This window comes from Salmo salar, chromosome ssa08 (assembly GCF_905237065.1).
Source record: "Salmo salar chromosome ssa08, Ssal_v3.1, whole genome shotgun sequence".
Classification (NCBI taxonomy): Eukaryota; Metazoa; Chordata; class Actinopteri; order Salmoniformes; family Salmonidae; genus Salmo; species Salmo salar.
The window spans coordinates 25,796,540-25,821,380 of record NC_059449.1 but is presented as its reverse complement, the minus strand read 5'-3'; the positions used below and the strand labels follow the sequence as shown (position 1 = coordinate 25,821,380).

Below are 24,841 nucleotides of genomic sequence, written 5' to 3'. Positions count from 1 at the left end.
TTAATCACATGGTAAAAGGTATCTACACTGTGGTAAACTAAACTAATATACACTAAATATACAAACTAATCTACACTGGTAAACTAAACTAATATAAACTAAATATACACACTAATCTACACTGTGGTAAAGTAAACTAATATAAACTAAATATACAAACTAATCTACACTGTGGTGAACTAAACTAATATAAACTAAATATACAAACTAATCTACACTGTGGTAAACTAAACTAATATAAACTAAATATACAAACTAATCTTCACTGTGAGAAACAAAAGTGGTTTTCTGAAAATAAGTCTGTCGTCACATGGTGGTGGTTAGTGTCATACTATTGGTTAGACAGTTTCCCCTTTAATGAGGTTGACAGTTAAAACTGTCTCTTACATTAGACTGAGTCACACAGAGGCTCCAGCTGTGCAGAGAACAGACACAAACCAACAACTGAGATAACAGCAGACTTTACAGCAGTAGAAGTTACAGCAGTAGAAGTTACAACAGTAGAAGTTACAGCAGTAGAAGTTACAACAGTAGAAGTTACAACAGTAGAAGTTACAGCAGTAGAAGTTACAACAGTAGAAGTTACAACAGTAGAAGTTACAACAGTAGAAGTTACAACAGTAGAAGTTACAGCAGGAGAAGTTACAACAGAAGTTACAAGACTAGCAGTTACGAGTTGAAGACAAATAACCTAATTAAATAAATACCATGGATATTGATGATTGTATATATGCCAATCAAAGACCCATAAAGCCCCGCAAGAAGGATGGAGTGGGTGATCAACATTCAGGTACAGTTTATCCTGTTATAATGCTAGACATACACACACACACTTACACCCCAACACACACACACACACACACACACACACACACACACACACACACACACACACACACACACACACACACACACACACACACACACACACACACACACACACATAAATATAAATACAGACATTTCTCATTTAAATTAATATTCACACCCCTGAGTCAATACATGTTAGAATCCCTTTTGGCAGCGATTACAGCTGTGAGTCTCTGGGTGAGTCTCTAAGAGCTTTGTAGACCTGGACAATATTTGCCAGTTATTCTTTTCAAAATTCTTCATGCTCTGTCAAATTGGTTGTTGATCATTGCTTGGCAACCATTTTGAAGTCTTACCATAGATTTGCAAGCATATTTAGATCACAACTGTAACTCTGCAAACTCCAGTGTAGATTTGGCCTTGTGTTGTAGGTTGTCTGGTGGAAAGCAGACTGAACCAGGTTTTCTTCTAGGATTTTTCCTGTGCTTAGCTCCGTTCTAGAATTTTTTATCCTGAAAAACTCCCCATTCCTTAACAATTACAAGCATACCGATAACATGATGCAGCCACCACTATGATTGAAAATATTGAGAGGTACTCAGTAATGTGTTGTGTTGGATTGCCCCCTGTATTCAGTACAAAAAGTGAATTGCTTAGCCACATTTCTTTGCAGTATTACTTAAGTGCCTTGTTGCAAACAAGATGCATGATTTGGAATATTTTTATTCTGTACAAGCTTCCTCCTTTTCACTCTGTCAAGTAGGTTAGTATTGCAGAGTAACTACAATGTTGATCCATCCTCAGATATCACCCTTCCGTATATGTGGTGAAATGTGGCAGAGAAGGAGCGATGTTTGTCAGACCATGAGACATCCTGAAAATCGGTCTTCTCTCAAAATCTTACGTAGCGTCCGAACGGTTTGGCCTACAAACTATTATAACCCCTCTATTGAAAGATGAGACTCTCACAAACGTGATGGGGTTCTCCATTTAGGACGTCTACAAGCCTCACAAGACTCTGAAGGTCCCCAGTACCAGTTTAAAACATTTATGGACGTATATATGGAGATAGTTTAGTGCCTAAAATAAGGGGATAAATACATGTAAAAAATATTAATAAAATGTTTCCTGATCTTTCTAATATCTCTCAGATATAGGACAGACACTTCAGAACAAACTTCCTTTTGATATTTTTGGGGACTATCTGTTGTTCCATGTAGTGAATCTGTTATTCAGTGTGTTTCTATTGGCTAATACTAGAAATGCCAAATACAATGCTTCATGCAATAATTTTTTTCACATTTTTTTTAATACTTTAATGTGTCTTAAAATTCTAAATCAAATAGCTAAATAATTCTTGGTATGACCATCTTAAAACAATTGCATATGTTGGCTCAGACCCTCCCCCCTCCCCCAGCTCAGACCCTCCCCCAGCTCAGACCCTCCCCCGGCTCAGACCCTCTCCCAGTTTAGACTCTAGAGGGTTAAACACTATAATTGCACACACAGTGATTCATTGCAACTTACTATGTGACTTGTTTAGCAAATGATTCCTGAGCTTATTTAGGTTGAAGTGGTTGAATACTTATTGAATCAAAACATTTCAGTTTTTCATTTCATATAATACATATATATAAAAAACATAATTCCTCTTTGACATTATGGGGTATTGTGTTCAGGTCAGTGACAAAACATAATTTAAAATTCAGTCAGTAACAACAAAATGTGGAAAAATTCACTTTTCTGAAGGCACTAGCTACCTCTATTACCTCGTACCCCTACACATCAGCTTGGTCCTGGTACTCCCTGTACATAGCTACCTCTATTACCTCGTACCCCTACACATCAGCTTGGTACTGGTACTCCCTGTACATAGCTACCTCTATTACCTCGTACCCCTTCACATCAGCTTGGTACTGGTACTCCCTGTACATAGCTACCTCTATTACCTCCTACCCCTACACATCAGCTTGGTACTGGTACTCCCTGTACATAGCTACCTCTATTACCTCGTACCCCTACACATCAGCTTGGTACTGGTACTCCCTGTACATAGCTACCTCTATTACCTCGTACCCCTACACATCAGCTTGGTACTGGTACTCCCTGTACATAGCTACCTCTATTACCTCGTACCCCTACACATCAGCTTGGTACTGGTACTCCCTGTACATAGCTACCTCTATTACCTCGTACCCGTTCACATCAGCTTGGTACTGGTACTCCTGTACATAGCTACCTCTATTACCTCATACCCCTTCACATCAGCTTGGTACTGGTACTCCCTGTACATAGCTACCTCTATTACCTCGTACCCCTACACATCAGCTTGGTACTGGTACTCCCTGTACATAGCTACCTCTATTACCTCGTACCCCCTACACATCAGCTTGGTACTGGTACTCCCTGTACATAGCTATCTCTATTACCTCGTACCCCTACACATCGTCTTGGTACTGGTACTCCCTGTACATAGCTACCTCTATTACCTCGTACCCCTACACATTGTGGCGGCAGGCTTGGTACTGTTACTCCCTGTACATAGCTACCTCTATTACCTCGTATACTACTTCCTAGTTAAATATAAAAAAATAAAAAAATAAAACATTGGCTTGGTACTGTTACTCCCTGTACATAGCTACCTCTATTACCTCGTACTCCTACACATCGGCTTGGTACTGGTACTCACTGTATATACAGTGCATTCAGAAAGTATTCAGACCCCTTGACATTCCACATTTTGTTACGTTACAGCCTTATTCTAAAATGTATTAAACACACATTTTTTCTTATCAATCCACACTCAAAACCCCATAATGTCACATCCTGGCCAGTATAGGGTTAATTGGTATTGTAGTTTGGTCAGGACGTGGCAGAGGGTATTTGTTTTATGTGGTTCGGGGTGGTGTTTTGGAAAATAGGGTGTTTGATTTAGTATTTCCGGGTTTTTGGTTTATGGTCTGTGTTTATGTATTTCTATGTGTTATCTAGTTAGTTGTATGTCTATGTTTGGTTAATTGGGGTGGACTTCCAATTGAAGGCAGCTGTGTGGTGTTGCCTTTGATTGGAAGTCCTATATTAGTTGGGTGTGTTGTTTGTCTAATTGTGGGAGATTGTCTTTGGATTGCTGTGTTGCCTTCAAGGCTGTCATTTTGTCGTTCATCGTTTTGTTTATTTTTTGTATACGTGTTTGTTTGGTTTTTCCTTCTTTTGAGTAGGATGAGTATACACATACCTGCTGCGTTTTGGTCCGCCATTTCTAACGATGAGCGTGACACATAATGACAAAGCAAAAACAGGTTTTTAGACGTTTTTGCAAAGTTATTACAAAAACAAACACAGAAATACGTTATTTCCATAAGTATTCAGACCCTTTACTATGAGACTCAAAATTGAGCTCAGGTGCATCCTGTTTCCATTGATCATCCTTTGAAATGTTTCTACAACTTGATTGGAGTCCACCTGTGGTAAATTCAATTGATTCAACATGATTTAGAAAGGCACACATCTGTCTATAAAAGGTCCCACAGTTGACAGAGCATATCAGAGCAACAACCAAACCATGCGGTCGAAGGAATTGTCCGTAGTTGTCCGAGACATGACTGTGTTGAGGCACAGATCTGGGGAAGGGTACCATAAAAAAATTCAGCATTGAAGATCCCCAAGAATACAAATGTCTCCATTATTCTTAAATGGAAGAAGTTTGGAACCACCAAGACTCTTCCTAGAGCTGGACGCCTGGCCAAACTGAGAAATCGGGGGAGAAGGGCCTTGGTCTGGGAGGTGACCAAGAACCCGATGGTCACTCTGATAGAGCTCTAGAGTTCCTCCATGGAGATGGGAGAACCTTCCAGAAGGACAACCATCTCTGCAGCACTCCACCAATCAGGCCTTTATGGTAGAGTGGCCAGACGGAAGCCACTCCTCAGTAAAAGGCACATGCCAGCCCGCTTGGAGTTTGCCAAAAGGCACCTAAAGACTCTCAGACCATGAGAAACAAGATTCTCTGGTCTGATGAAACCAAGATTGAACTCAGTGACAAAGTCCCGAACTATGTTTGACCAGGGGCGACTGGGTATGGGAAGAGAGTGAAGCAGACCGGAAGTGGGTTTAGTGGAGGTTGTGTTCGGACACAGACCGAGCAGGCTGAGACAAACTCCAGGGTATCTCTCTCCATGGTGGGCCACCAAAAGCACTGACGCAGAAAGGCGAGGGTCCGGTTCATACCAGGGTGACAGGTGAGGTGGGTAGAATGGGCCCACTGAAGAACATCAGAGCGAACAGAATCAGGAGCAAATAGAGACACACCCCTTAAACCTGGAAAAGGAACAGGGGAATTACACACAGGACTCCCCAGACACTCCCCTTATTACTGGTGAAGGAAGGGAGGAATTACACACAGGACTCCCCAGACACACCCCTTATTACTGGTGAAGGAAGGGAGGAATTACACACAGGACTCCCCAGACACACCCCTTATTACTGGTGAAGGAAGGGAGGAATTACACACAGGACTCCTCAGACACACCCCTCATTACTGGTGAAGGAAGGGAGGAATTACACACAGGACTCCTCAGACACACCCCTTATTACTGGTGAAGGAAGGGAGGAATTACACACAGGACTCCCCAGACACTCCCCTTATTACTGGTGAAGGAAGGGAGGAATTACACACAGGACTCCTCAGACACACCCCTTATTACTGGTGAAGTAAGGGAGGAATTACACACAGGACTCCTCAGACACACCCCTTATTACTGGAAAAGGAACAAGGGATTTACACACAGGACTCCTCAGACACACCCCTCATTACTTTTGAAGGAAGGGAGGAATTACATACAGGACTCCTCAGACACACCCCTTATTACTGGTGAAGGAAGGTAGGAATTACACACAGGACTCCCCAGACACACCACTTATTACTGGTGAAGGAAGGGAGGAATTACACACAGGACTCCTCAGACACACCCCTTATTACTGGTGAAGGAAGGGAGGAATTACACACAGGACTCCCCAGACACACCCCTTATTACTGGTGAAGGAAGGGAGGAATTACACACAGGACTCCTCAGACACGCCCCTTATTACTGGTGAAGGAAGGGAGGAATTACACACAGGACTCCCCAGACACACCCCTTATTACTGGTGAAGGAAGGTAGGAATTACACACAGGACTCCCCAGACACAGCCCTTGAGAAGTGTAGTGCTCTAATCCGAGCCAGGTCTTATGTAATTGATCAACATGCAATTTACAGTAAGTGGTTTGCCTTTTTCCAGTAAGAAACATGTGACAGATAGCTGTTCTTATACCCATTATCACTTCTGTACTTTGTGACACCATACAGTCTTTGATAAACAGGGAGATGTTAGTGTGCAGTGCAGTTATTGTCCTCCAACTTCTTTTGATGTAGATAGAGAATGTAGGAGACAGTACATGTGGTCCTTAGGCCCTCTCTGAGAAAGATAGAGACATCTCTGAATAACTAATATCTCTGGTCTCAATGTTTCCCAGGACAGATAGACAGAGTGGGGGAGAGAGAGGGAGATACACAGTGAGACAGATATGGAGAGGGAGAGAAAATATTTCTGAGAACCTTACATATTTAGGCCTCCCCCCTCCTCCCATCCACAGAAGAAAGGAGAAGTGTGAATGACCGTCTCTGAATAATTATTATCTCTGGTGTCCATGTCACACAGGATACAGTAAATATAGACCTTAGGCCCTCGCTGAGAAAGATAGAGACATCTCTTAATATCTATTCTCTCTGGTGTCAATGTTTAACAAGAGACAGCAGTTATTCTTTGTGAGTGCACCGTCTTGCATATAGCTATCTGCAGTTCATCACAGACAGACAGACAGACAGACAGACAGACAGACAGACAGACAGACAGACAGACAGACAGACAGACAGACAGACAGACAGACAGACAGACAGACAGACAGACAGACAGACAGACAGACAGACAGACAGACAGACAGACAGGGAGGTACAGAAGGAGAGAGATGGAGAGATAATATTTGTGAGAACCTTACACATTTAGGCCTCCCCCCTCCTCCCATCCACAGAAGAAAGGAGAAGTGTGAATAAACATCTCTGAATAACTATTATCTCTAGTGTCCATGTCACACAGGAGACAGTAAATGTAGACAACAGGCCCTCTCTGAGAAAGATAGAGACATCACTGCATAACTATTCTCTCTGGGGTCAATGTCACACAGGACACAGCATAGTGTATAAAACTCTACATTGTCATTGATGGCCGACCACAAGACTTAATGCAGCATTTCCCAAACTCAGTCCTGGGAACCCCAAGAGGTGCTCGTTTTAGTTCTTGCCACAACACTACAAAGATAATAATTAACTCTTCATCATCAAGCTGTGATTAGTAGAATCCACTGTGTAGTGATACGTAACCTCTCAGAACTGCAGTCATGCTCTGTGATGTGTGTGTGAATTCACAGGGTCCCATTTTACTCCATGTAAATATATTGTCACTTCAATGCTTTAATCACATGGTAAAATGTATCTACACTGTGGTAAACTAAACTAATATAAACTAAATATACAAACTTATCTACACTGTGGTAAACTAAAATAATATAAACTAAATATATAAACTAATCTACACAGTGGTTAACTAAACTAATATAAACTAAATATACAAACTAATCTACACTGTGGTAAACTAAACTAATATAAACTAAATATATAAACTAATCTACACTGTGGTAAACTAATATAAACTAAATATACAAACTAATCTTCACTGTAAGAAACAAACAAAAAATGGTTTTCAGAAAACAAGTCTGGAGTCACATGGTGGTGGTTAGTGTCATACTATTGGTTAGACAGTTTCCCCTTTAATGAGGTTGACAGTTAAAACTGTCTCTTACATTAGACTGAGTCACACAGAGGCTCCAGCTGTGCAGAGAACAGACACAGGCTCAGGATTCACCAGGCTGGGGAGACATAACGGAGACCTGGCTCTGGGCGCAGGCCCTGGACTCACCAGTTTGGGAAGACCCACTGGATGCCTGGAGGAGGTGGCACAGGAGAGACCAGGGGTGGAGAGACCCACTGGAGGACTGGTCCGTGGAGGAGACACGGGCTTGACCAGGATAGGGAGACCCACTGGAGTACTGGTCCGTGGAGGAGGCACGGGCTTGACCAGGATGGGAAGACATGCAGGAGGCTTGGTTCTGGGCGTATGCACAGGACGTGCAGGGCTGGGAAGACATGCAGGAGGCCTGTTTCTGGGCGCAGGCACAGTCTTTACCAGACAATCAGCACGCACCTCAGGACGAGGATGGAGAGCTGCCTCAGGTGACATCATTCCCACGACACGCTCATTAGGGCGAATGCCGTATTTTATGCACCATACTAGCAGCTCTCTCATCTCTCTCTCTCCTAATTTCCACATTAACCCCGTCACAGTCTCTGTCTCATATCCCTCGCTCACCTCCAATGTCATCCCGACTGGCTCTGGTTCCGACCTCAGCTCCACCGACTGTCCCGTGTGCCCCCCAATTTTTTTATTGGGGCTGCCTCTCGCGCTCTCTCTCCTCGTAATAGCGCCTCTCCGCTCTCGCCGCTTCAATCTCCCACCGCGGGAGGCGATATTCCCCAGCCTGAGTCCATGGTCCCTCTCTGTCCAGGATTTGTTCCCAAGTCCATTCGTCCATAACACTGTACTCCTGCTGCTCCTTCCTCTTCCGCCGCTTGGTCCTGGTTTGGTAGGTAATTCTGTAACGGCTGTCTATGGAAGAAGTGGACCAAAATGCGGCGGAGTTAGGGTTCGTCATATTTAATACACGAACACTATGCATTTACAAAAACAACAAAAACTGACAGCCAACACAGTCCTGTCAGGTGCAACCACAATGACAAGCACAATTACCCACGAAACACAAAGGAAACGTAGGCAACTTATGTGTGACTCCCAATCAACCGCAACCCTCTACAGCTGTGCCTGATTGGAAGTCACACGGCCAAAATTAACGAAACAATAAAACACTCACTCCCTTCTGCCACGTCCTGACCCAACTACACCCTCTACTGGTCAGGACGTGACACCATCACTGGGACCTGTATGCTCTCGTTGGTTGGCCCTCGCTACAAATTCGTTGCCAAACCCACTGGCTCCAGGTCATCTATAAGTATGTCCTAGGTAAAGCCCTGCCTTATCTCAGCTCACTGGTCACCATAGCAACACCCACCCATAGCACGCGCTCCAGCAGGTATATATCACTGGTCATCCCCAAAGCCAACACCTCCTTTGGCCGACTTTCCTTCCAGTTCTCGTCTGCCAATGACTGGAATGAATTGCAAAAATCACTGAGCTGGAGTCTTATATCTCCCTCGCTAACTTTAAGGCAATAAATAGACCATAGAGGCGAAATAATTACAATTTAGCATTAACACTGAAGTGATAGATTTGCAGATGATGATGTGCAAGTAGAGATACTGGGGTGCAAAAGAGAAAGAAAATAAATAATAATATGGGGATGAGGTAGTTGGGTGGGCTATTTACAGATTGGCTGTGTACAGGTACAGTGATATGTGAGCTGCTCTGACAGCTGATGCTTAACCTGTTTGGGATAGGGGGCAGTATTTTCACGTCCGGATAAAAAAACGTACCCGATTTAATCTGGTTACCACTCCTACCCAGTAACTAGAATATGCATATACTTATTACATATGGATAGAAAACACCCTAAAGTTTATAAAACTGTTTGAATGGTGTCTGTGAGTATAACAGAACTCATTTGGCAGGCAAAAATCTGAGAAGGTTTCATGCAGGAAGTGGCCTGTCTGACAAGGTGTTGTTGTTCTTGCTTCTGTTTATTGAAGAGTCAGGATCTTAGCTGTACTGTGACATTTCCCACGGCTCCAATAGGCTCTCAGAGCCCGGGAAAAACCTGAACGATGACGAGGCAGCCTCTGGCTGAAACACATTATCGCGTTTGGCAAGTGGCCCATCAGAGTACTATGGAATTAGGCGCGTGCCCGATTCGACCCAGTGATATATTTTCCTTCGGCTGTTTATCTAATTGCAGATTCCCGGTCGGAATATTATCGTTTTTTACGAGAAAAATTGCATAAAAATTGATTTTAAACAGCGGTTGACATGCTTGCAAGTACGGTAATGAAATATTTAGAAATCTTTTGTCACGAAATCGCGCCGCGCGCGACCGTTATTTACGTTTGGGATAGTGTCTGGGACGCACGAACAAAACGTCGCTGTTGGAACATAACTATGGATTATTTTGGACCAAACCTACATTTGTTATTGAAGTAGAAGTCCTGGGAGTGCATTCTGATGAAGAACAGGAAAGGTAAGACCATTTTTCTTATAGTAAATCTGATATTGGTGAGTGCTAAACGTGCTGGGTGTCTAAATAGCTAGCCCTGTGATGCCGGGCTATGTACTTAGAATATTGCAAAATGTGCTTTCACCGAAAAGCTATTTTAAAATCGGACATATCGAGTGCATAGAGGAGTAATGTACCTATAATTCTTAAAATAAATGTTATGCTTTTTGTGAACGTTTATCGTGAGTAATTTAGTAAATTGTTAGTAAATTCACCGGAAGTTTGCGGGGGTATGCTAGTTCTGAACGTCACATGCTAATGTAAAAAGCTGTTTTTTGATATAAATATGAACTTGATTGAACAAAACATGCATGTATTGTATAACATAATGTCCTAGGTGTGTCATCTGATGAAGATCATCAAAGGTTAGTGCTGCATTTAGCTGTCTTCTGGGTTTTTGTGACATTATATGCTAGCTTGAAAAATGGGTGTCTGATTATTTCTGGCTTGGTACTCTGCTGACATAATCTAATGTTTTGCTTTCGTTGTAAAGCCTTTTTGAAATCGGACAGTGTGGTTAGATTAACGAGAGTCTTGTCTTTAAATAGCTGTAAAATAGTCATATGTTTGAGAAATTGAAGCAATAGGATTTTTAAGGTATTTGAAAATCGCGCCACAGGCTTCAACTGGCTGTTACGTAGGTGGGACGAATTCGTCCCGCCTAGCCCATAGAGGTTAAATAAAGGTGAGATTATTTAAAAATATATATAAAATAGAGCTAACAGGGGCCCAAAGGGTCTCACAGGGGACCATAGGGAATAGGGTGCCATTTTGGCCTTGTTGGAACATACTGAAAAGATAAATGGTCTGTTTTAATCAAGAGGCTAATTGATGTCATTTTAATGTTGACATGTGTGAACTGTAACCGACCGTATGTGAACTGGAATTTGTGTGTGTCTACTATAAGCCTCTTCTCTTTTCCTGAATAACTCTCTCTCTCTCTCTCTCTCTCTCTCTCTCTCTCTCTCTCTCTCTCTCTATCCATCTCCCTCTCTCTCTATCCATCTCCCTCTCTCTCTCTCTCTCGCATGTGTGAACTGTAACCGACCTCTCTCTTTCTCCTCTCTTTCTCTCCCTCTCTCTTCTCTCTCTCTGTCTCTCTCTCTCTTTCTCTGTCTCTCTCGCTCCCTTTCTGTCTATTGTCATCAAAGATCTCTAACTCTCTCTCCCTCCCTCTCTCTCAAAGATCTCTCTCCGTCTCTCCATCTCCCTCCCTTTCCCTCCCTCTTTCCCTCTCTCTCTCTCTCCATCTCCCCCTCTCCCTCCCCTCTCTCTCTCTCTCTCTGTCTCTCTCTCTCTCTCGTCAGAGTGCATGCTGGAAGCAAGTTGACTCTATAGGGTTTCGGTGTATAAATATTTATATATATTGATTAGTTGAGTTGTTTTAAGGTTGTATTGTCTCACTAATACTAAGTACGTATAGAGGAGGTGTAGAGGCCCCCTCGTGGAGGTGTAGAGGCCCCTCGTGGAGGTGTAGAGCTTGAAAATGTTAGTCGGAGGCATGGGGTGAACATTCCCACTGAGACAGGTTGTTCGGTGGAAGAATGTAGTTTAGCAGTGGGCGCTATCATTGGGTATGATAGCATAACATCAGCCTCAAGGATGAATAGTTCTGTCGTAATTTTCTTAGATTCCTTTGAAAATGTGAATACGATAGTTGAGAGTGGTGTTGTGTTGCCGGGAGACCCAGACGTCGGTATTCCCTCTTGTGAATCCGTCGAAGAAAGTTATGCTTTCAAACGTGCCCCTTTTTGTTAGAGATGAAGTGTTGGAGAGAGAGTTATCTCATCATGGACAACTTGTTTCTACAGTAAAAAAGGTTCTTTTTGGATGTAAATCTCCTCATTCTCATAGGAGGTAAGTACACGTGATCTTAAAGAAGGATACTGACCCAACTGAATTTAGCGTTCAGTTTCAAGATTGACGGGTTTGATTATGAGTTCTACTCTTCTACTGAATCAATGAAATGCTTTGGGTGTGGAAGAGAGGGGCATTTGGTTGAGTAATTGTCCAGAGAACGAGCACACAGAGCTGGGTAGCAGCTATAGCGTTGGTGGTGCTGAAGCACCACTGAGAAGGGATGAACAGGCTAAGGGTTCATTAGAAGGGAGAAGGTGGGCAGATGTGATGGGATAAATAGGAAAGGAGAGCAATGTGGTTATGGGGACAGTTGTGGTAGAGCAGGGAAAAAGGGGGGGGTGGAACAGTAGGTGAGACTGCGATTGAGGTCATTGAGGGGGTGCTGGAGAATGAAATGGGCAAGAGGAGAGTTAAACAATGGAAAATGAAGCAGCTGTTTTCAAAGTACCGAGGAAGAATTTAAGGGGTAGTGAAGGTTCTAATTCCCAGAGGAAGAATTTAAGGGGTGGTGAAGGTTCTAATTCCCAGAGGAAGAATTTAAGGGGTTGTGAAGGTTCTAATTCCCAGAGGAAGAATTTAAGGGGTGGTGAAGGTTCTAATTCCCAGAGGAAGAATTTAAGGGGTGGTGAAGGTTCTAATTCCCAGAGGAAGAATTTAAGGGGTGGTGAAGGTTCTAATTCCCAGAGGAAGAATTTAAGGGGTGGTGAAGGTTCTTATTCCCAGAGGAAGAATTTAAGGGGTGGTGAAGGTTCTAATTCCAAGAGGAAGAATTTAAGGGATGGTGAAGGTTCTAATTCCCAGAGGAAGAATTTAAGGGATGGTGAAGGTTCTAATTCCCAGAGGAAGAATTTAAGGGGTGGTGAAGGTTCTAATTCCCAGAGGAAGAATTTAAGGGGTGGTGAAGGTTCTAATTCCCAGAGGAAGAATTTAAGGGGTGGTGAAGGTTCTAATTCCCAGAGGAAGAATTTAAGGGGTGGTGAAGGTTCTAATTCCCAGAGGAAGAATTTAAGGGGTGGTGAAGGTTCTAATTCCAAGAGGAAGAATTTAAGGGATGGTGAAGGTTCTAATTCCCAGAGGAAGAATTTAAGGGGTGGTGAAGGTTCTAATTCCCAGAGGAAGAATTTAAGGGGTGGTGAAGGTTCTTATTCCCAGAGGAAGAATTTAAGGGGTGGTGAAGGTTCTAATTCCCAGAGGAAGAATTTAAGGGATGGTGAAGGTTCTAATTCCCAGAGGAAGAATTTAAGGGGTGGTGAAGGTTCTAATTCCAAGAGGAAGAATTTAAGGGGTGGTGAAGGTTCTAATTCCAAGAGGAAGAATTTAAGGGGTGGTGAAGGTTCTAATTCCAAGAGGAAGAATTTAAGGGGTGGTGAAGTGCCCTAGTAAAATTAGAGAGAGGACAGTAGAGTTCTATGCTGAGCTCTACAAGTGGAATTAGAAAGAGGACAGTAGAGTTCTATGCTGAGCTCTACAAGTGGAATTAGAAAGAGGACAGTAGAGTTCTATGCTGAGCTCTACAAGTGGAATTAGAAAGAGGACAGTAGAGTTCTATGCTGAGCTCTACAAGTGGAATTAGAAAGAGGACAGTATAGTTCTATGCTGAGCTCTACAAGTGGAATTAGAAAGAGGACAGTAGAGTTCTATGCTGAGCTCTACAAGTTGAATTAGAAAGAGGACAGTAGAGTTCTATGCTGAGCTCTACAAGTGGAATTAGAAAGAGGACAGTAGAGTTCTATGCTGAGCTCTACAAGTGGAATTAGAAAGAGGACAGTAGAGTTCTATGCTGAGCTCTACAAGTGGAATTAGAAAGAGGACAGTAGAGTTCTGTGCTGAGCTCTACAAGTGGAATTAGAAAGAGGACAGTAGAGTTCTATGCTGAGCTCTACAAGTGGAATTAGAAAGAGGACAGTAGAGTTCTATGCTGAGCTCTACAAGTGGAATTAGAAAGAGGACAGTAGAGTTCTGTGCTGAGCTCTGTGGTGGCTAATTTCCGCATTACCAAATTAGGATTTACAAACACACCAGTCCGAGTTAAAACTACATCTTTAATACTTAAGATACTTTTGCAAAAGTTCTTGACCCCCAATAATGCATTCTCTCGAATGAATCATTTAATGAGGTGATTACAGAATGGCTACAGGGATCTTTTATAGCAACGATACAGCCCCTTCAACGTATATTGACAAACCACAGATACTTAGTAACAGTTCACAAAGGTTACGTTTTGTATGACAGATATCAATAAAACACATCAGACAGTAACTGCTATGTCAACAGGGTTCATTATACAGACCAGTATCTGGTCTCCTTAGAACCGTCCCTCCCTGGTACGGTATTGAACAGAACTATTTCATCCAATGGCATATATCAATTGTCAACTCTAGATACTCCCATCTCAAGCAAACCCCCTCTTGACCCCACTCCTGGACAGGCTCACTGGGGGGAGTGAGCCTCTAGGCCATATATTATCACAGGATAAGTGTGAGATCTAAGAGAGGACATACAAGGGTCCATTTACTGCCATAATCCTCCCCACAATAAAGAAAAGGAGGGAGTGACTTTCTCAGACATTGTGGAGACAAGTCATTGGTTCCCCATTAATCACGCCATCCCTTCACATGGTTTAAGAAATAGGTAAAGACACATTCCCATGACGACAAGTCTGACCTCTCCCCTCTCTGGGCCCCAAGTGTCTGAGCCCCAGCTAAGGTAGACGTGCAACTGAAAAGACACCAGAGTCCAATGGACACTTTCTAATGACAAGTATCTCACATAACCATATTATACTAATAAAACATCTTAATTATCTATGTTACCCAACTAATTCTGATTCGTCCACGACATTTCCCCTCTCAAGGGACTCCGTCCCTTCTAGAGAATCAGAACAGTAACGTTACAGCGGAACCAGTGTCTAAACACAGACTACATCACAACAGAAAAGACAGTCATCCCTCTGTGTCCCCTCTCAACTTAAAAGAAAATCACCAGATTTAAGAACATTCATTCACATAGAACATACATATATTCTACATAAACCAAAAATCACAAAACAATAACTAATTGCATGGGGTTCCTGCACATAACATCCCAAGAAACTCAGCACTGTCTCTTATTACCATCCCCCAACATTTACTAAACACTCTTGCAATTTGTCTGGGAAGGTTATGATACACAGTCACCTGCACGAACCCATGAAGATAAACAAAAAATGCATACAGTTTATGAGATTCAAAGCTATATTTTCCATAGACAGTAAAAATCACATAATGAATGCATAATGCAGTGCATGCAACAATGGAGTTTAATAAAATAATCTTTAGTTATCTATCACACTCCAATGGATCAGCATAGTATGTTGGAAATGACTATTTCCATCCCAGAAACTACAATTAGCATATCTTGTTGTACAAATCCAGGTAGTGACTCCTAGTTAAAATAAAATGTATTCCCTTGGTGCCTAATGAACATCACCCAAGACAAACATCATGATTCCGCTATTTATAAGGCAATGCCTATAGAGCAAATAGATTAGGATCATTTACACTCTCCAGATCAGAGTTCACCCATGTCATTCACTCATGGCATTCACCCATGGCATGCTTATAATAACCTCAACATCTTTAGTTCATAACAACAATCAAAACAATCAATCCCTAACACATTAATTCCTTCACTCATTTAGATATTAACATACTCAACTCAAATCAATCCTTCAGTTTTAAAATTCATTCAATTTCCAAATAAAATCATAATGAGAACTCAGTTAATTATCCAACCAAAATGACATTGCTCAGTGATTCAAATTTGTCTTATCACTCAAAGTAAAAACTAAATTTAAACAAACATCAACATTAGCAGAATGTCCATTCATTTTAACATCCAGTATAATTATCCCATAATTTCTACTATTAACAATTTTATCACGATTATTCTACAGATCAGTATCTCAATGCATTCTTAATCTAAATGACTATAATTTTACGTGGTGTAGACCTCTACAATCAACCTGATACCCCAAAAGTCTAAACAGTTTTGGGCACAGTTGACCAAACCCCTCTCTCCAGGCACTGATTCTTCTGGCGTCCTCTTCGTTCTTCTTCAGATAACTTTAAAGTTCAAAGTGAATGACCCATTATAATGTCCCAATGTCAATGTTTCACCTTAGATGCCCATTATGTCTTGTCCATTCGTCAACCAATATACCAGCAACATAAGAAAAGTTTAGAACAGCACCTTTCCCCATGCTCACTCCACGTGGACTCCTCTCACACTCCTGAGAGAAACATGAGAGAAAAGCAGTTGATAGCTTAGATCGGATACTGTACACCGGTTGCTGGCTTGGCCATTCCTCTCAGTAGAAATGGTTCGGACAGGGCCATATTCAACGCCTTCGTCACTCCTTCTTCAGCCAATTAGAGGGGGTTTGAGGTACACACACTTTTCGGTCCAATTATCTCTTCCATGCATTAAGATACCATCTGATGTCACTTTTCATGATAACCTCGAAAGAACAAATCAGAACAACAGTTTAGTTCAGTTCATTAACTACATGATAAATTATTACTTTTACCAATTATTCTTAATACAAATGTCTAAACATTATTCAAAGAGAATAACAACACATTCTATTGAAACTATTCTTTCAAATTGTTTAATACTTCCCATCACAATTTCAACTTCATCGCAGAGCCACAGAATCAGGAAGTTAGACCTATAACCCATCAGGAATAGAACAGAACAAACAACACAACAATACACTCCTTCACATATCACTCAAGGTGTGTAAACTTCAATCCAAATTTCAAAGAACTGAATCCAAACCCTCAAAGGACTGTATCCTCCCCATTTTTAACACATAACTCTCCATGAGAGTAATGTATTCAAAAACACTACTACAAATCAAAAGATAAAACAAAATGTCAAATAACATAACCAAATGAAAATCACAACTCTGAAAACCTCCACAAAGAAAAAATTATTTACCCATATGGTCATAGGAAAACAGACTTCAAGCAGCCTACCCTTAGTGAAAGGCAATGCCCTATATCACATAGGTCCAAATTACAAATATGTCTAAGAACTTTAAATTCCATCATAATTATACATTTCACGAATTACCTTGAAATCAGAATAACAAATGACCTAAAATGTATTATCCAAATGGCTTTCCCATGAGGCTGATCAGACCACACAGGAAAACCCAGACAAAGGTCATAAGTCAAACCCCTTCACAGAAATGTTTCTTACTATCTTAGACCAAAAAAATTCAAACATCAAACATTTTCTACACGTTGTATCACAGGTTACCCAGAACATTTCATTAACCTCTCTAGGGCAGGCGGGACGAATTCGTCCCACCTACGTAACAGCCAGTTGAATCCTGTGGCGCGATTTTCAAATACCTTAATTAAAAATCCTATTACTTCAATTTCTCAAACATATGACTATTTTACAGCTATTTAAAGACAAGACTCTCGTTAATCTAACCACACTGTCCGATTTCAAAAGGCTTTACAACGAAAGCAAAACATTAGATTATGTCAGCAGAGTACCCAGCCAGAAATAATCAGACACCCATTTTTCAAGCTAGCATATAATGTCACATAAACCCAGAAGACAGCTAAATGCAGCACTAACCTTTGATGATCTTCATCAGATGACAATCCTAGGACATTATGTTATACAATACATGCATGTTTTGTTCAATCAAGTTCATATTTATATCAAAAAACAGCTTTTTACATTAGCATGTGACGTTCAGAACTAGCATACCCCCCGCAAACTTCCGGGGAATTTACTATCAATTTACTAAATTACTCACGATAAACGTTCACAAAAAGCATAACAATTATTTTAAGAATTATAGATACAGAACTCCTCTATGCACTCGATATGTCCGATTTTAAAATAGCTTTTGGTGAAAGCACATTTTGCAATATTCTAAGTACATAGCCCAGCCATCACGGGCTAGCTATTTAGACACCCGGCAAGTTTAGCCTTCACCAAAATCAGATTTACTATAACAAAAATGTTAATACCTTTGTTGTCTTCGTCAGAATGCACTCCCAGGACTTCTACTTCAATAACAAATGTTGGTTTGGTCCCAAATAATCCATCGTTATATCCGAATAGCGGCGTTTTGTTTGTGCGTTCCAGAAACTATCCGAAATGGTAAATCAGGGTCGTGCGCATGGCGCAATTCGTGACAAAAAAATTCTAAATATTCCATTACCGTACTTCGAAGCATGTCAACCGCTGTTTAAAATCAATTTTTATGCAATTTATCTCATAAAAAAGCGATAATATTCCGACCGGGAATCTCCTTTTCGGTAAACAGAGGAAAATTCACAAAGACGGGGGCGGCCAGTGCACGCGCCTAATGCCCATTGTCCCTTGATCGGCCACTTGAGAAAGGCGATAATGTGTTTCAGCCTGGGGCTGGAATGACGACATTCAGGTTTTTCCCGGGCTCTGAGAGCCTATTGGAGACGTGGGAAGTGTCACGTTACCGCAGAGATCCTAAGTTTTAGAAAGAGATGTCAAAGAAAGAAAATAAATGGTCAGACAGGCCACTTCCTGTAAAGGAATCTCTCAGGTTTTGACCTGCCATTTGAGTTCTGTTATACTCACAGACACCATTCAAACAGTTTTAGAAACTTTGGAGTGTTTTCTATCCAAAGCCAATAATCATATACATATTCTAGTTACTGGGCAGGAGTAGTAACCAGATTAAATCGGGTACGTTTTTTATCCAGCCGTGTCAATACTGCCCCCTACCCTCAACAGGTTAACAGCAGACTTTACAGCAGTAGAAGTTACAGCAGTAGAAGTTACAACAGTAGAAGTTACAACAGTAGGAGGTACAGCAGTAGAAGTTACAACAGTAGAAGTTACAACAGTAGAAGTTACAGTAGTAGAAGCAACAACAGGAGAAGTTTCAACAGTAGAAGTTACAACAGGAGAAGTTACAAGAGTAGAAGTTACAGCAGTAGAAGTTTCAAGAGTAGAAGTTACAACAGTAGAAGTTACAACAGTAGAAGTTACAACAGGAGAATTTACAAGAGTAGAATTTACAGCAGTAGAAGTTACAAGAGTAGAAGTTACAACAGTAGAAGGTACAGTAGTAGAAGTTACAGCAGTAGAAGTTACAACAGTAGAAGTTACAGTAGTAGAAGCAACAACAGGAGAAGTTTCAACAGTAGAAGTTACAACAGGAGAAGTTACAAGAGTAGAAGTTACAGCAGTAGAAGTTTCAAGAGTAGAAGTTACAACAGTAGAAGTTACAACAGTAGAAGTTACAACAGGAGAATTTACAAGAGTAGAATTTACAGCAGTAGAAGTTACAAGAGTAGAAGTTACAACAGTAGAAGTTACAGCAGAAGAAGTTACAACAGTAGAAGTTACAACAGTAGAAGTTACAGTAGTAGAAGTTACAACAGTAGAAGTTACAACAGGAGAAGTTACAACAGTAGAAGTTACAACAGTAGAAGTTACAGTAGTAGAAGTTACAACAGTAGAAGTTACAACAGTAGAAGTTACAACAGGAGAAGTTACAACAGTAGAAGTTACAACAGTAGAAGTTACAGCAGTAGAAGTTACAGTAGTAGAAGTTACAAGAGAAGCAGTTACAACAGTAGAAGTTACAACAGTAGAAGTTACAGCAGTAGAAGTTACAACAGTAGAAGTTACAAGAGAAGAAGTTACAGCAGTAGAAGTTACAGCAGTAGAAGTTACAGCAGTAGAAGTTACAACAGTAGAAGTTACAGCAGTAGAAGTTACAACAGTAGAAGTTACAACAGTAGAAGTTACTGCATTTTAACACACGTGTGTAAAGATGTCAGAGGAAATCTATGAAAACAGCGATGGATTTAGATGCACATTTTTTTTTAATAAATAAAATAGAGACCATGGATTTAATGATCAAATATACAACAACGAAAGACCCATCATGTCCTGCAAGAAGGATGGAGTTGGTGATCAACATTCAGGTAACAGTTTATCCTGGTGTAGTGCTTGACACTGTCACAAAAAAACACACACACACACACACACACACACACACACACACACACACACACACACACACACACACACACACACACACACACACACACACACAGAACAAACTTCCTTTTTGATATTTTTGGGGACTATCTGTTGTTCCATGTCGTGAATCTGTTATTCAATGTGTTTCTATTGGCTAATAGCAGAAATGCCAAATTCAATGCTTCATGCAATCATTTTTTTCAATATTTTTATACATTAACGGGTCTTAAAGTTGTAAATGAAATAGCTAAATAATTCTTGGTATCTTAAAACAATTTCACATGTTGGCTCAGACCCTCCCCCCTCCCCCGGCTCAGACCCTCCCCATCCCCCGGCTCAGAGACTCCCCCCCTCCCCGGCTTAGACCCTCCCCTCCCTCGGCTCAGACCCTCCCCCCTCCCGCGGCTCAGACCCTCCCCCTCCCCGGCTCAGACTCTAGAGGGTTAAACACTATAATTGCACACACAGTGATTCATTGCAACTTATTATGTGACTTGTTAAACAAATGATTCCTGAGATTTTTTAGGTTGAAGTGGTTGAATACTTATTGAATCAAGACATTTCAGTTTTTCATTTTATATAAATATATATTTATTAAAAAAACATAATTCCTCTTTGACATGATGGGGTATTGTGTGCAGGTCAGTGACAAAACATCATTTAAAATTCAGCAACAACAAAATGTGGAAAAATTCACTTTTCTGAAGGCACTAGCTACCTCTATTACCTCCTACCCCTACACATCAGCTTGGTACTGGTACTCCCTGTACATAGCTACCTCTATTACCTCGTACCCCTTCACATCAGCTTGGTACTGTTACTCCCTGTACATAGCTACCTCTATTACCTCGTACCCCTACACATCAGCTTGGTACTGGTACTCACTGTATATACAGTGCATTCAGAAAGTATTCAGACCCCTTGACATTCCACATTTTGTTACGTTACAGCCTTATTCTAAAATGTATTAAATGCACATTTTTCCTCATCAATCCACACACAAACCCACCTAATGACAAAGCAAAAACAGGTTTAGAAATGTTTGCAAATTTATTACAAAACAAACACAGAAATACATTATTTCCATAAGTATTCAGACCCTTTACTATGAGACTCAAAATTGAGCTCAGGTGCATCCTGTTTCCATTGATCCTCCTTGAGATGTTTCTACAACTTGATTGGAGACCACCTGTGGTAAATTCAATTGATTCAATATGATTTAGAAAGGCACACATCTGTCTATAAAATGTCCCACAGTTGACAGAGCATATCAGAGCAACAACCAAACCATTAGGTCGAAGGAATTGTCTGTAGTTGTCCTAGACAGGACTGTGTTGAGGCACAGATCTGGGGAAGGGTACCATAACATTTCTGCAGCACTGAAGATCCAGAATCACACAGTGGCCTCCATCATTCTTAAATGGAAGAAGTTTGAAACCAACAAGACTCTCCTATACTGAGCAATCGGGGAAGAAGGGCGTTGGTCAGGGAGGTGACCAAGAAACCGATGGTCACTTTGATAGAGCTCTAGAGTTCCTCCATGGAGATGGGAGAACCTTCCAGAAGGACAACCATCTCTGCAGCACTCCACCAATCAGGCCTTTATGGTAGAGTGGCCAGACGGAAGCCACTCCTCAGTAAAAGGCACATGACAGCCCACTTGGAGTTTGCCAAAAGGCACCTAAAGACTCTCAGACCATGAGAAACAAGATTCTCTGGTCTGATGAAACCAAGATTGAACTTAGTGACAAAGTCAGGAGCTTTGTGTGACCAGGGGCGACTGGGTATGGGAAGAGGGTGAAGCAGACCGGAAATGGGTTTAGTGGAGGTTGTGTTCCGGTCACAGACCGAGCTGGCTGGGACAAACTCCCGGGCATCTCTCTCCATGGTGGGCCACTAAAAGCACTGATGCGAGGGTCCGGTTCATACCAGGGTGACAGGTGAGGTGGGTAGAATGGCCCACTGAAGAACATCAGAGCGAACAGAATCGGGAGCAAATAGAGTCGGGTCAAGCTGGTTCTGCTGAGCCTGGCGGATACGGGACTCGATCTCCAGGGGACGACAGCAACGATGCACAATGGAATGTTGTTCGGAACCAGTGTTGTCGGTGGTGAACTGGCAGGACAGGGCATCAGGCTTGGTATTCCTAGAACCGGGCGCTAATTAAGTGTGAAATTGAATCTACCAAAGAACAAGGCCCATCTGGCTTGCCGGGAGTTCAGAAAATTGGCTGTCTGAATGTAGGACAGATTTTTGTAGTCTGTCCACATGATTAAGGGGAGTTCAGAGCCCTCTAGCCAGTGATGCCAAGCCTCAAGAGCTAGCTTAACTGCCAGGAGTTCCTGATTATCAACGTCAAAATTCTTCTCTGCAGGTGAGAGCTTACGGGAAATGAATGCACATTTTTGGAGCTTCTGATCAGAGCACCTACCCCAGTGTCGGAGGCGTCCTCCTCCATGATGAACTATAGTTCTGGGTCTGGCTGAGTGAGGACCGGAGTGGAGGTGAAGTGGTGATTGAGTTCAAGGAACGCTGCCTCTGTCTCATCTAGTTGCGGATGAAACGTCTGTAAAAATTGGCAAACCCCAGGAAATACTGTAGCTCCTTCAGGTTAGAGGGCGCAGGCAACTCTGACTGCCATGTCTTGGCGGGGTCCAATAATATAACCCAGGAAAGACACAGAGGAAGCATGGAACTCACATTTCTCAGCTTTGACAACAAGCTTATTCTCCCACAGCCGTTGGAGAACTTGGTGAAAGTGTTGCTGGTGAGCCTCAGGGTCCTAAGAAAAATCTAAATGTCATCGAAATAGACAAAATGAAGCGTCCAATCACGTCCCTCAACACGTCATTGTATTAGGTTCTGGAAACCAGCAGGGGCGTTAGTAAGACCAAAAGGCATGATCAAACACTCAAAGTGGCCAAGTGGTGTTTTAAACGTAGTTTTCCACTCGTTCCCCTCTCTGAAGCGGACAAGGTGGTAGGCATTCCGGAGGTCCAGTTTGGTGAACACAGTGGCACCATGGAGGGCGGGCAAAAGCAGAACTGATGAGTGGCAAAGGATACTTGTTCTTCACTGTGATATTATTCAGCCCACGGAAGTCAATGCACGGCCTCTGTGACCCATCATTCTTATTTACAAAGAAACACCAGCACCCACGTGAGGGGAAGAAGGCCTGACATGTCCTGCAACCAGGGAATCCTAGATGTTCTTCTCCATAACCTCTCCTGCTTGGGGCGAGAGAGGTTATATAACCGGCTACAGGGGAGAGGAGCTCCAGGCTGGAGGTCAATGGTGCAGTCGTACGGCCGATGAGGCGGCAGAGACAGGGCGTGGTGCTAGCTGAACACAGGAGCTAGATTGTGACACACTGGAGGAACTGATGACAGGTCTGGAAGTTCTGGAATGAACTGGGGCAAAGACAAGGCATGGGCAAGGGCAGAATGTAGACAATTTGAGTGAGAGCAGGCAGAGGAAAAGCCTGGCTCTGCCACGCGAGGGCGCCGTCAAGCAGGGTTCTGGGGGAGATGGGCCGGCGATTTGGCTCAACAGTATATCCCCCACTACTGCTGAGCACCACTTTTGCTGGACGCAGGGAACAAGTGGAGACAAAGTGACCAACCTGGCCACAGAACAGGCAGCTTCTAGTGCTGATTTGCCGCTGCCTCTCCTCTGGAGAGAGACGGGCCCGGCCGAGCTGCACGGAGGCAGCCAGTCAGGAAGGAAATCTTGACATGTTCGCTAGCATAAGAGTTTGGCTGCTGGTCGAATACCAGTGAACATTGTACCAAAAAGGCTCTGTGTGTAGATTGATGAAGACAATTTCATGGATGAGGGAAAAAAAATCAATTGAATCCATTTTAGAATAAGGCTGTAACGTAACAAAATGTAGAAAAAGTCAAGAGGTCTGAAAACTTTCCAAATGCACTGTAGCCATGTTATTTTGACTTGTTATTCTTCTTTGTTAATTCACTGGGTTCTTATTTATTGTGACACTTTTTTAAATGTTGTATCTTTAACTCTGCATTGTTGGAAAAGGATCCGTAAATCAGCATTAGCATACACCTGTTGTTTACGAAGCGATATTCTGTAAGAGGTTCTGGAAGTCAAGCAGTATAAAATGTGAGGTTTTGGAACTCAGGTCTGGTGTTCTGTTCCGTGTGTATTTCTCTCACTGATTCAAAGAGCAAAAGGACACAAAAGCAGACGCCAATACAACGCTGATAAATAGCAAGTTCTTATGGTAATCATTTGTGCTTCAGGGTTTTGTCAGTGGTGGAAGAGATACTCTGGAGCTGCTGCAGTGTGTCTGGGGCTGCTGTGTGTTATACTGGCTGGGATCATAGGCCTGTTACTCTACCGTGAGTTTGATATGTTCTCACTCAAACATTCTTCATCATCAGTTGTGTAACAACCAGGGTTCAATTCCATTTCAATTCCAGTCAATTCCATTCAGAAAGTAAGCCAAATTTAATTTCCAAAAAATTGGAAATCAATTGGAATTCCAGTGTATTTCCTGAATTGACTGGAATTGAATGCAACTGACCCCAACCTTGGTAATGTCTGATTAACTTTTCCACTGTTACCTTGTTCAATGATCTCCTTATTTCAGAGAGAAACCAACTGACCAGTTATAACAGCCTGACCAATGAGCGAGACCAGTTACAGACCAGCGACAGCAACCTGACTGCAGAGAGAGACCAGCTACAGACTAGCAACAACACGCTGACCAAAGAGAGAGACCAGCTACAGATC

At 42.1% G+C, this 24,841-nt stretch overlaps 1 long non-coding RNA gene across 1 annotated transcript; it reads left to right on the top strand.

Annotated features, from left to right (window-relative positions):
* The first annotated feature begins 426 nt into the window (after nucleotides 1–426).
* LOC123744250 (uncharacterized) lies at nucleotides 427–24,758 on the top strand. The gene is made up of 3 exons (XR_006770845.1): nucleotides 427–790; nucleotides 24,349–24,447; nucleotides 24,699–24,758. It is a non-coding gene; the product is annotated as an uncharacterized lncRNA (long non-coding RNA).
* Nucleotides 24,759–24,841: the final 83 nt, after the last annotated feature.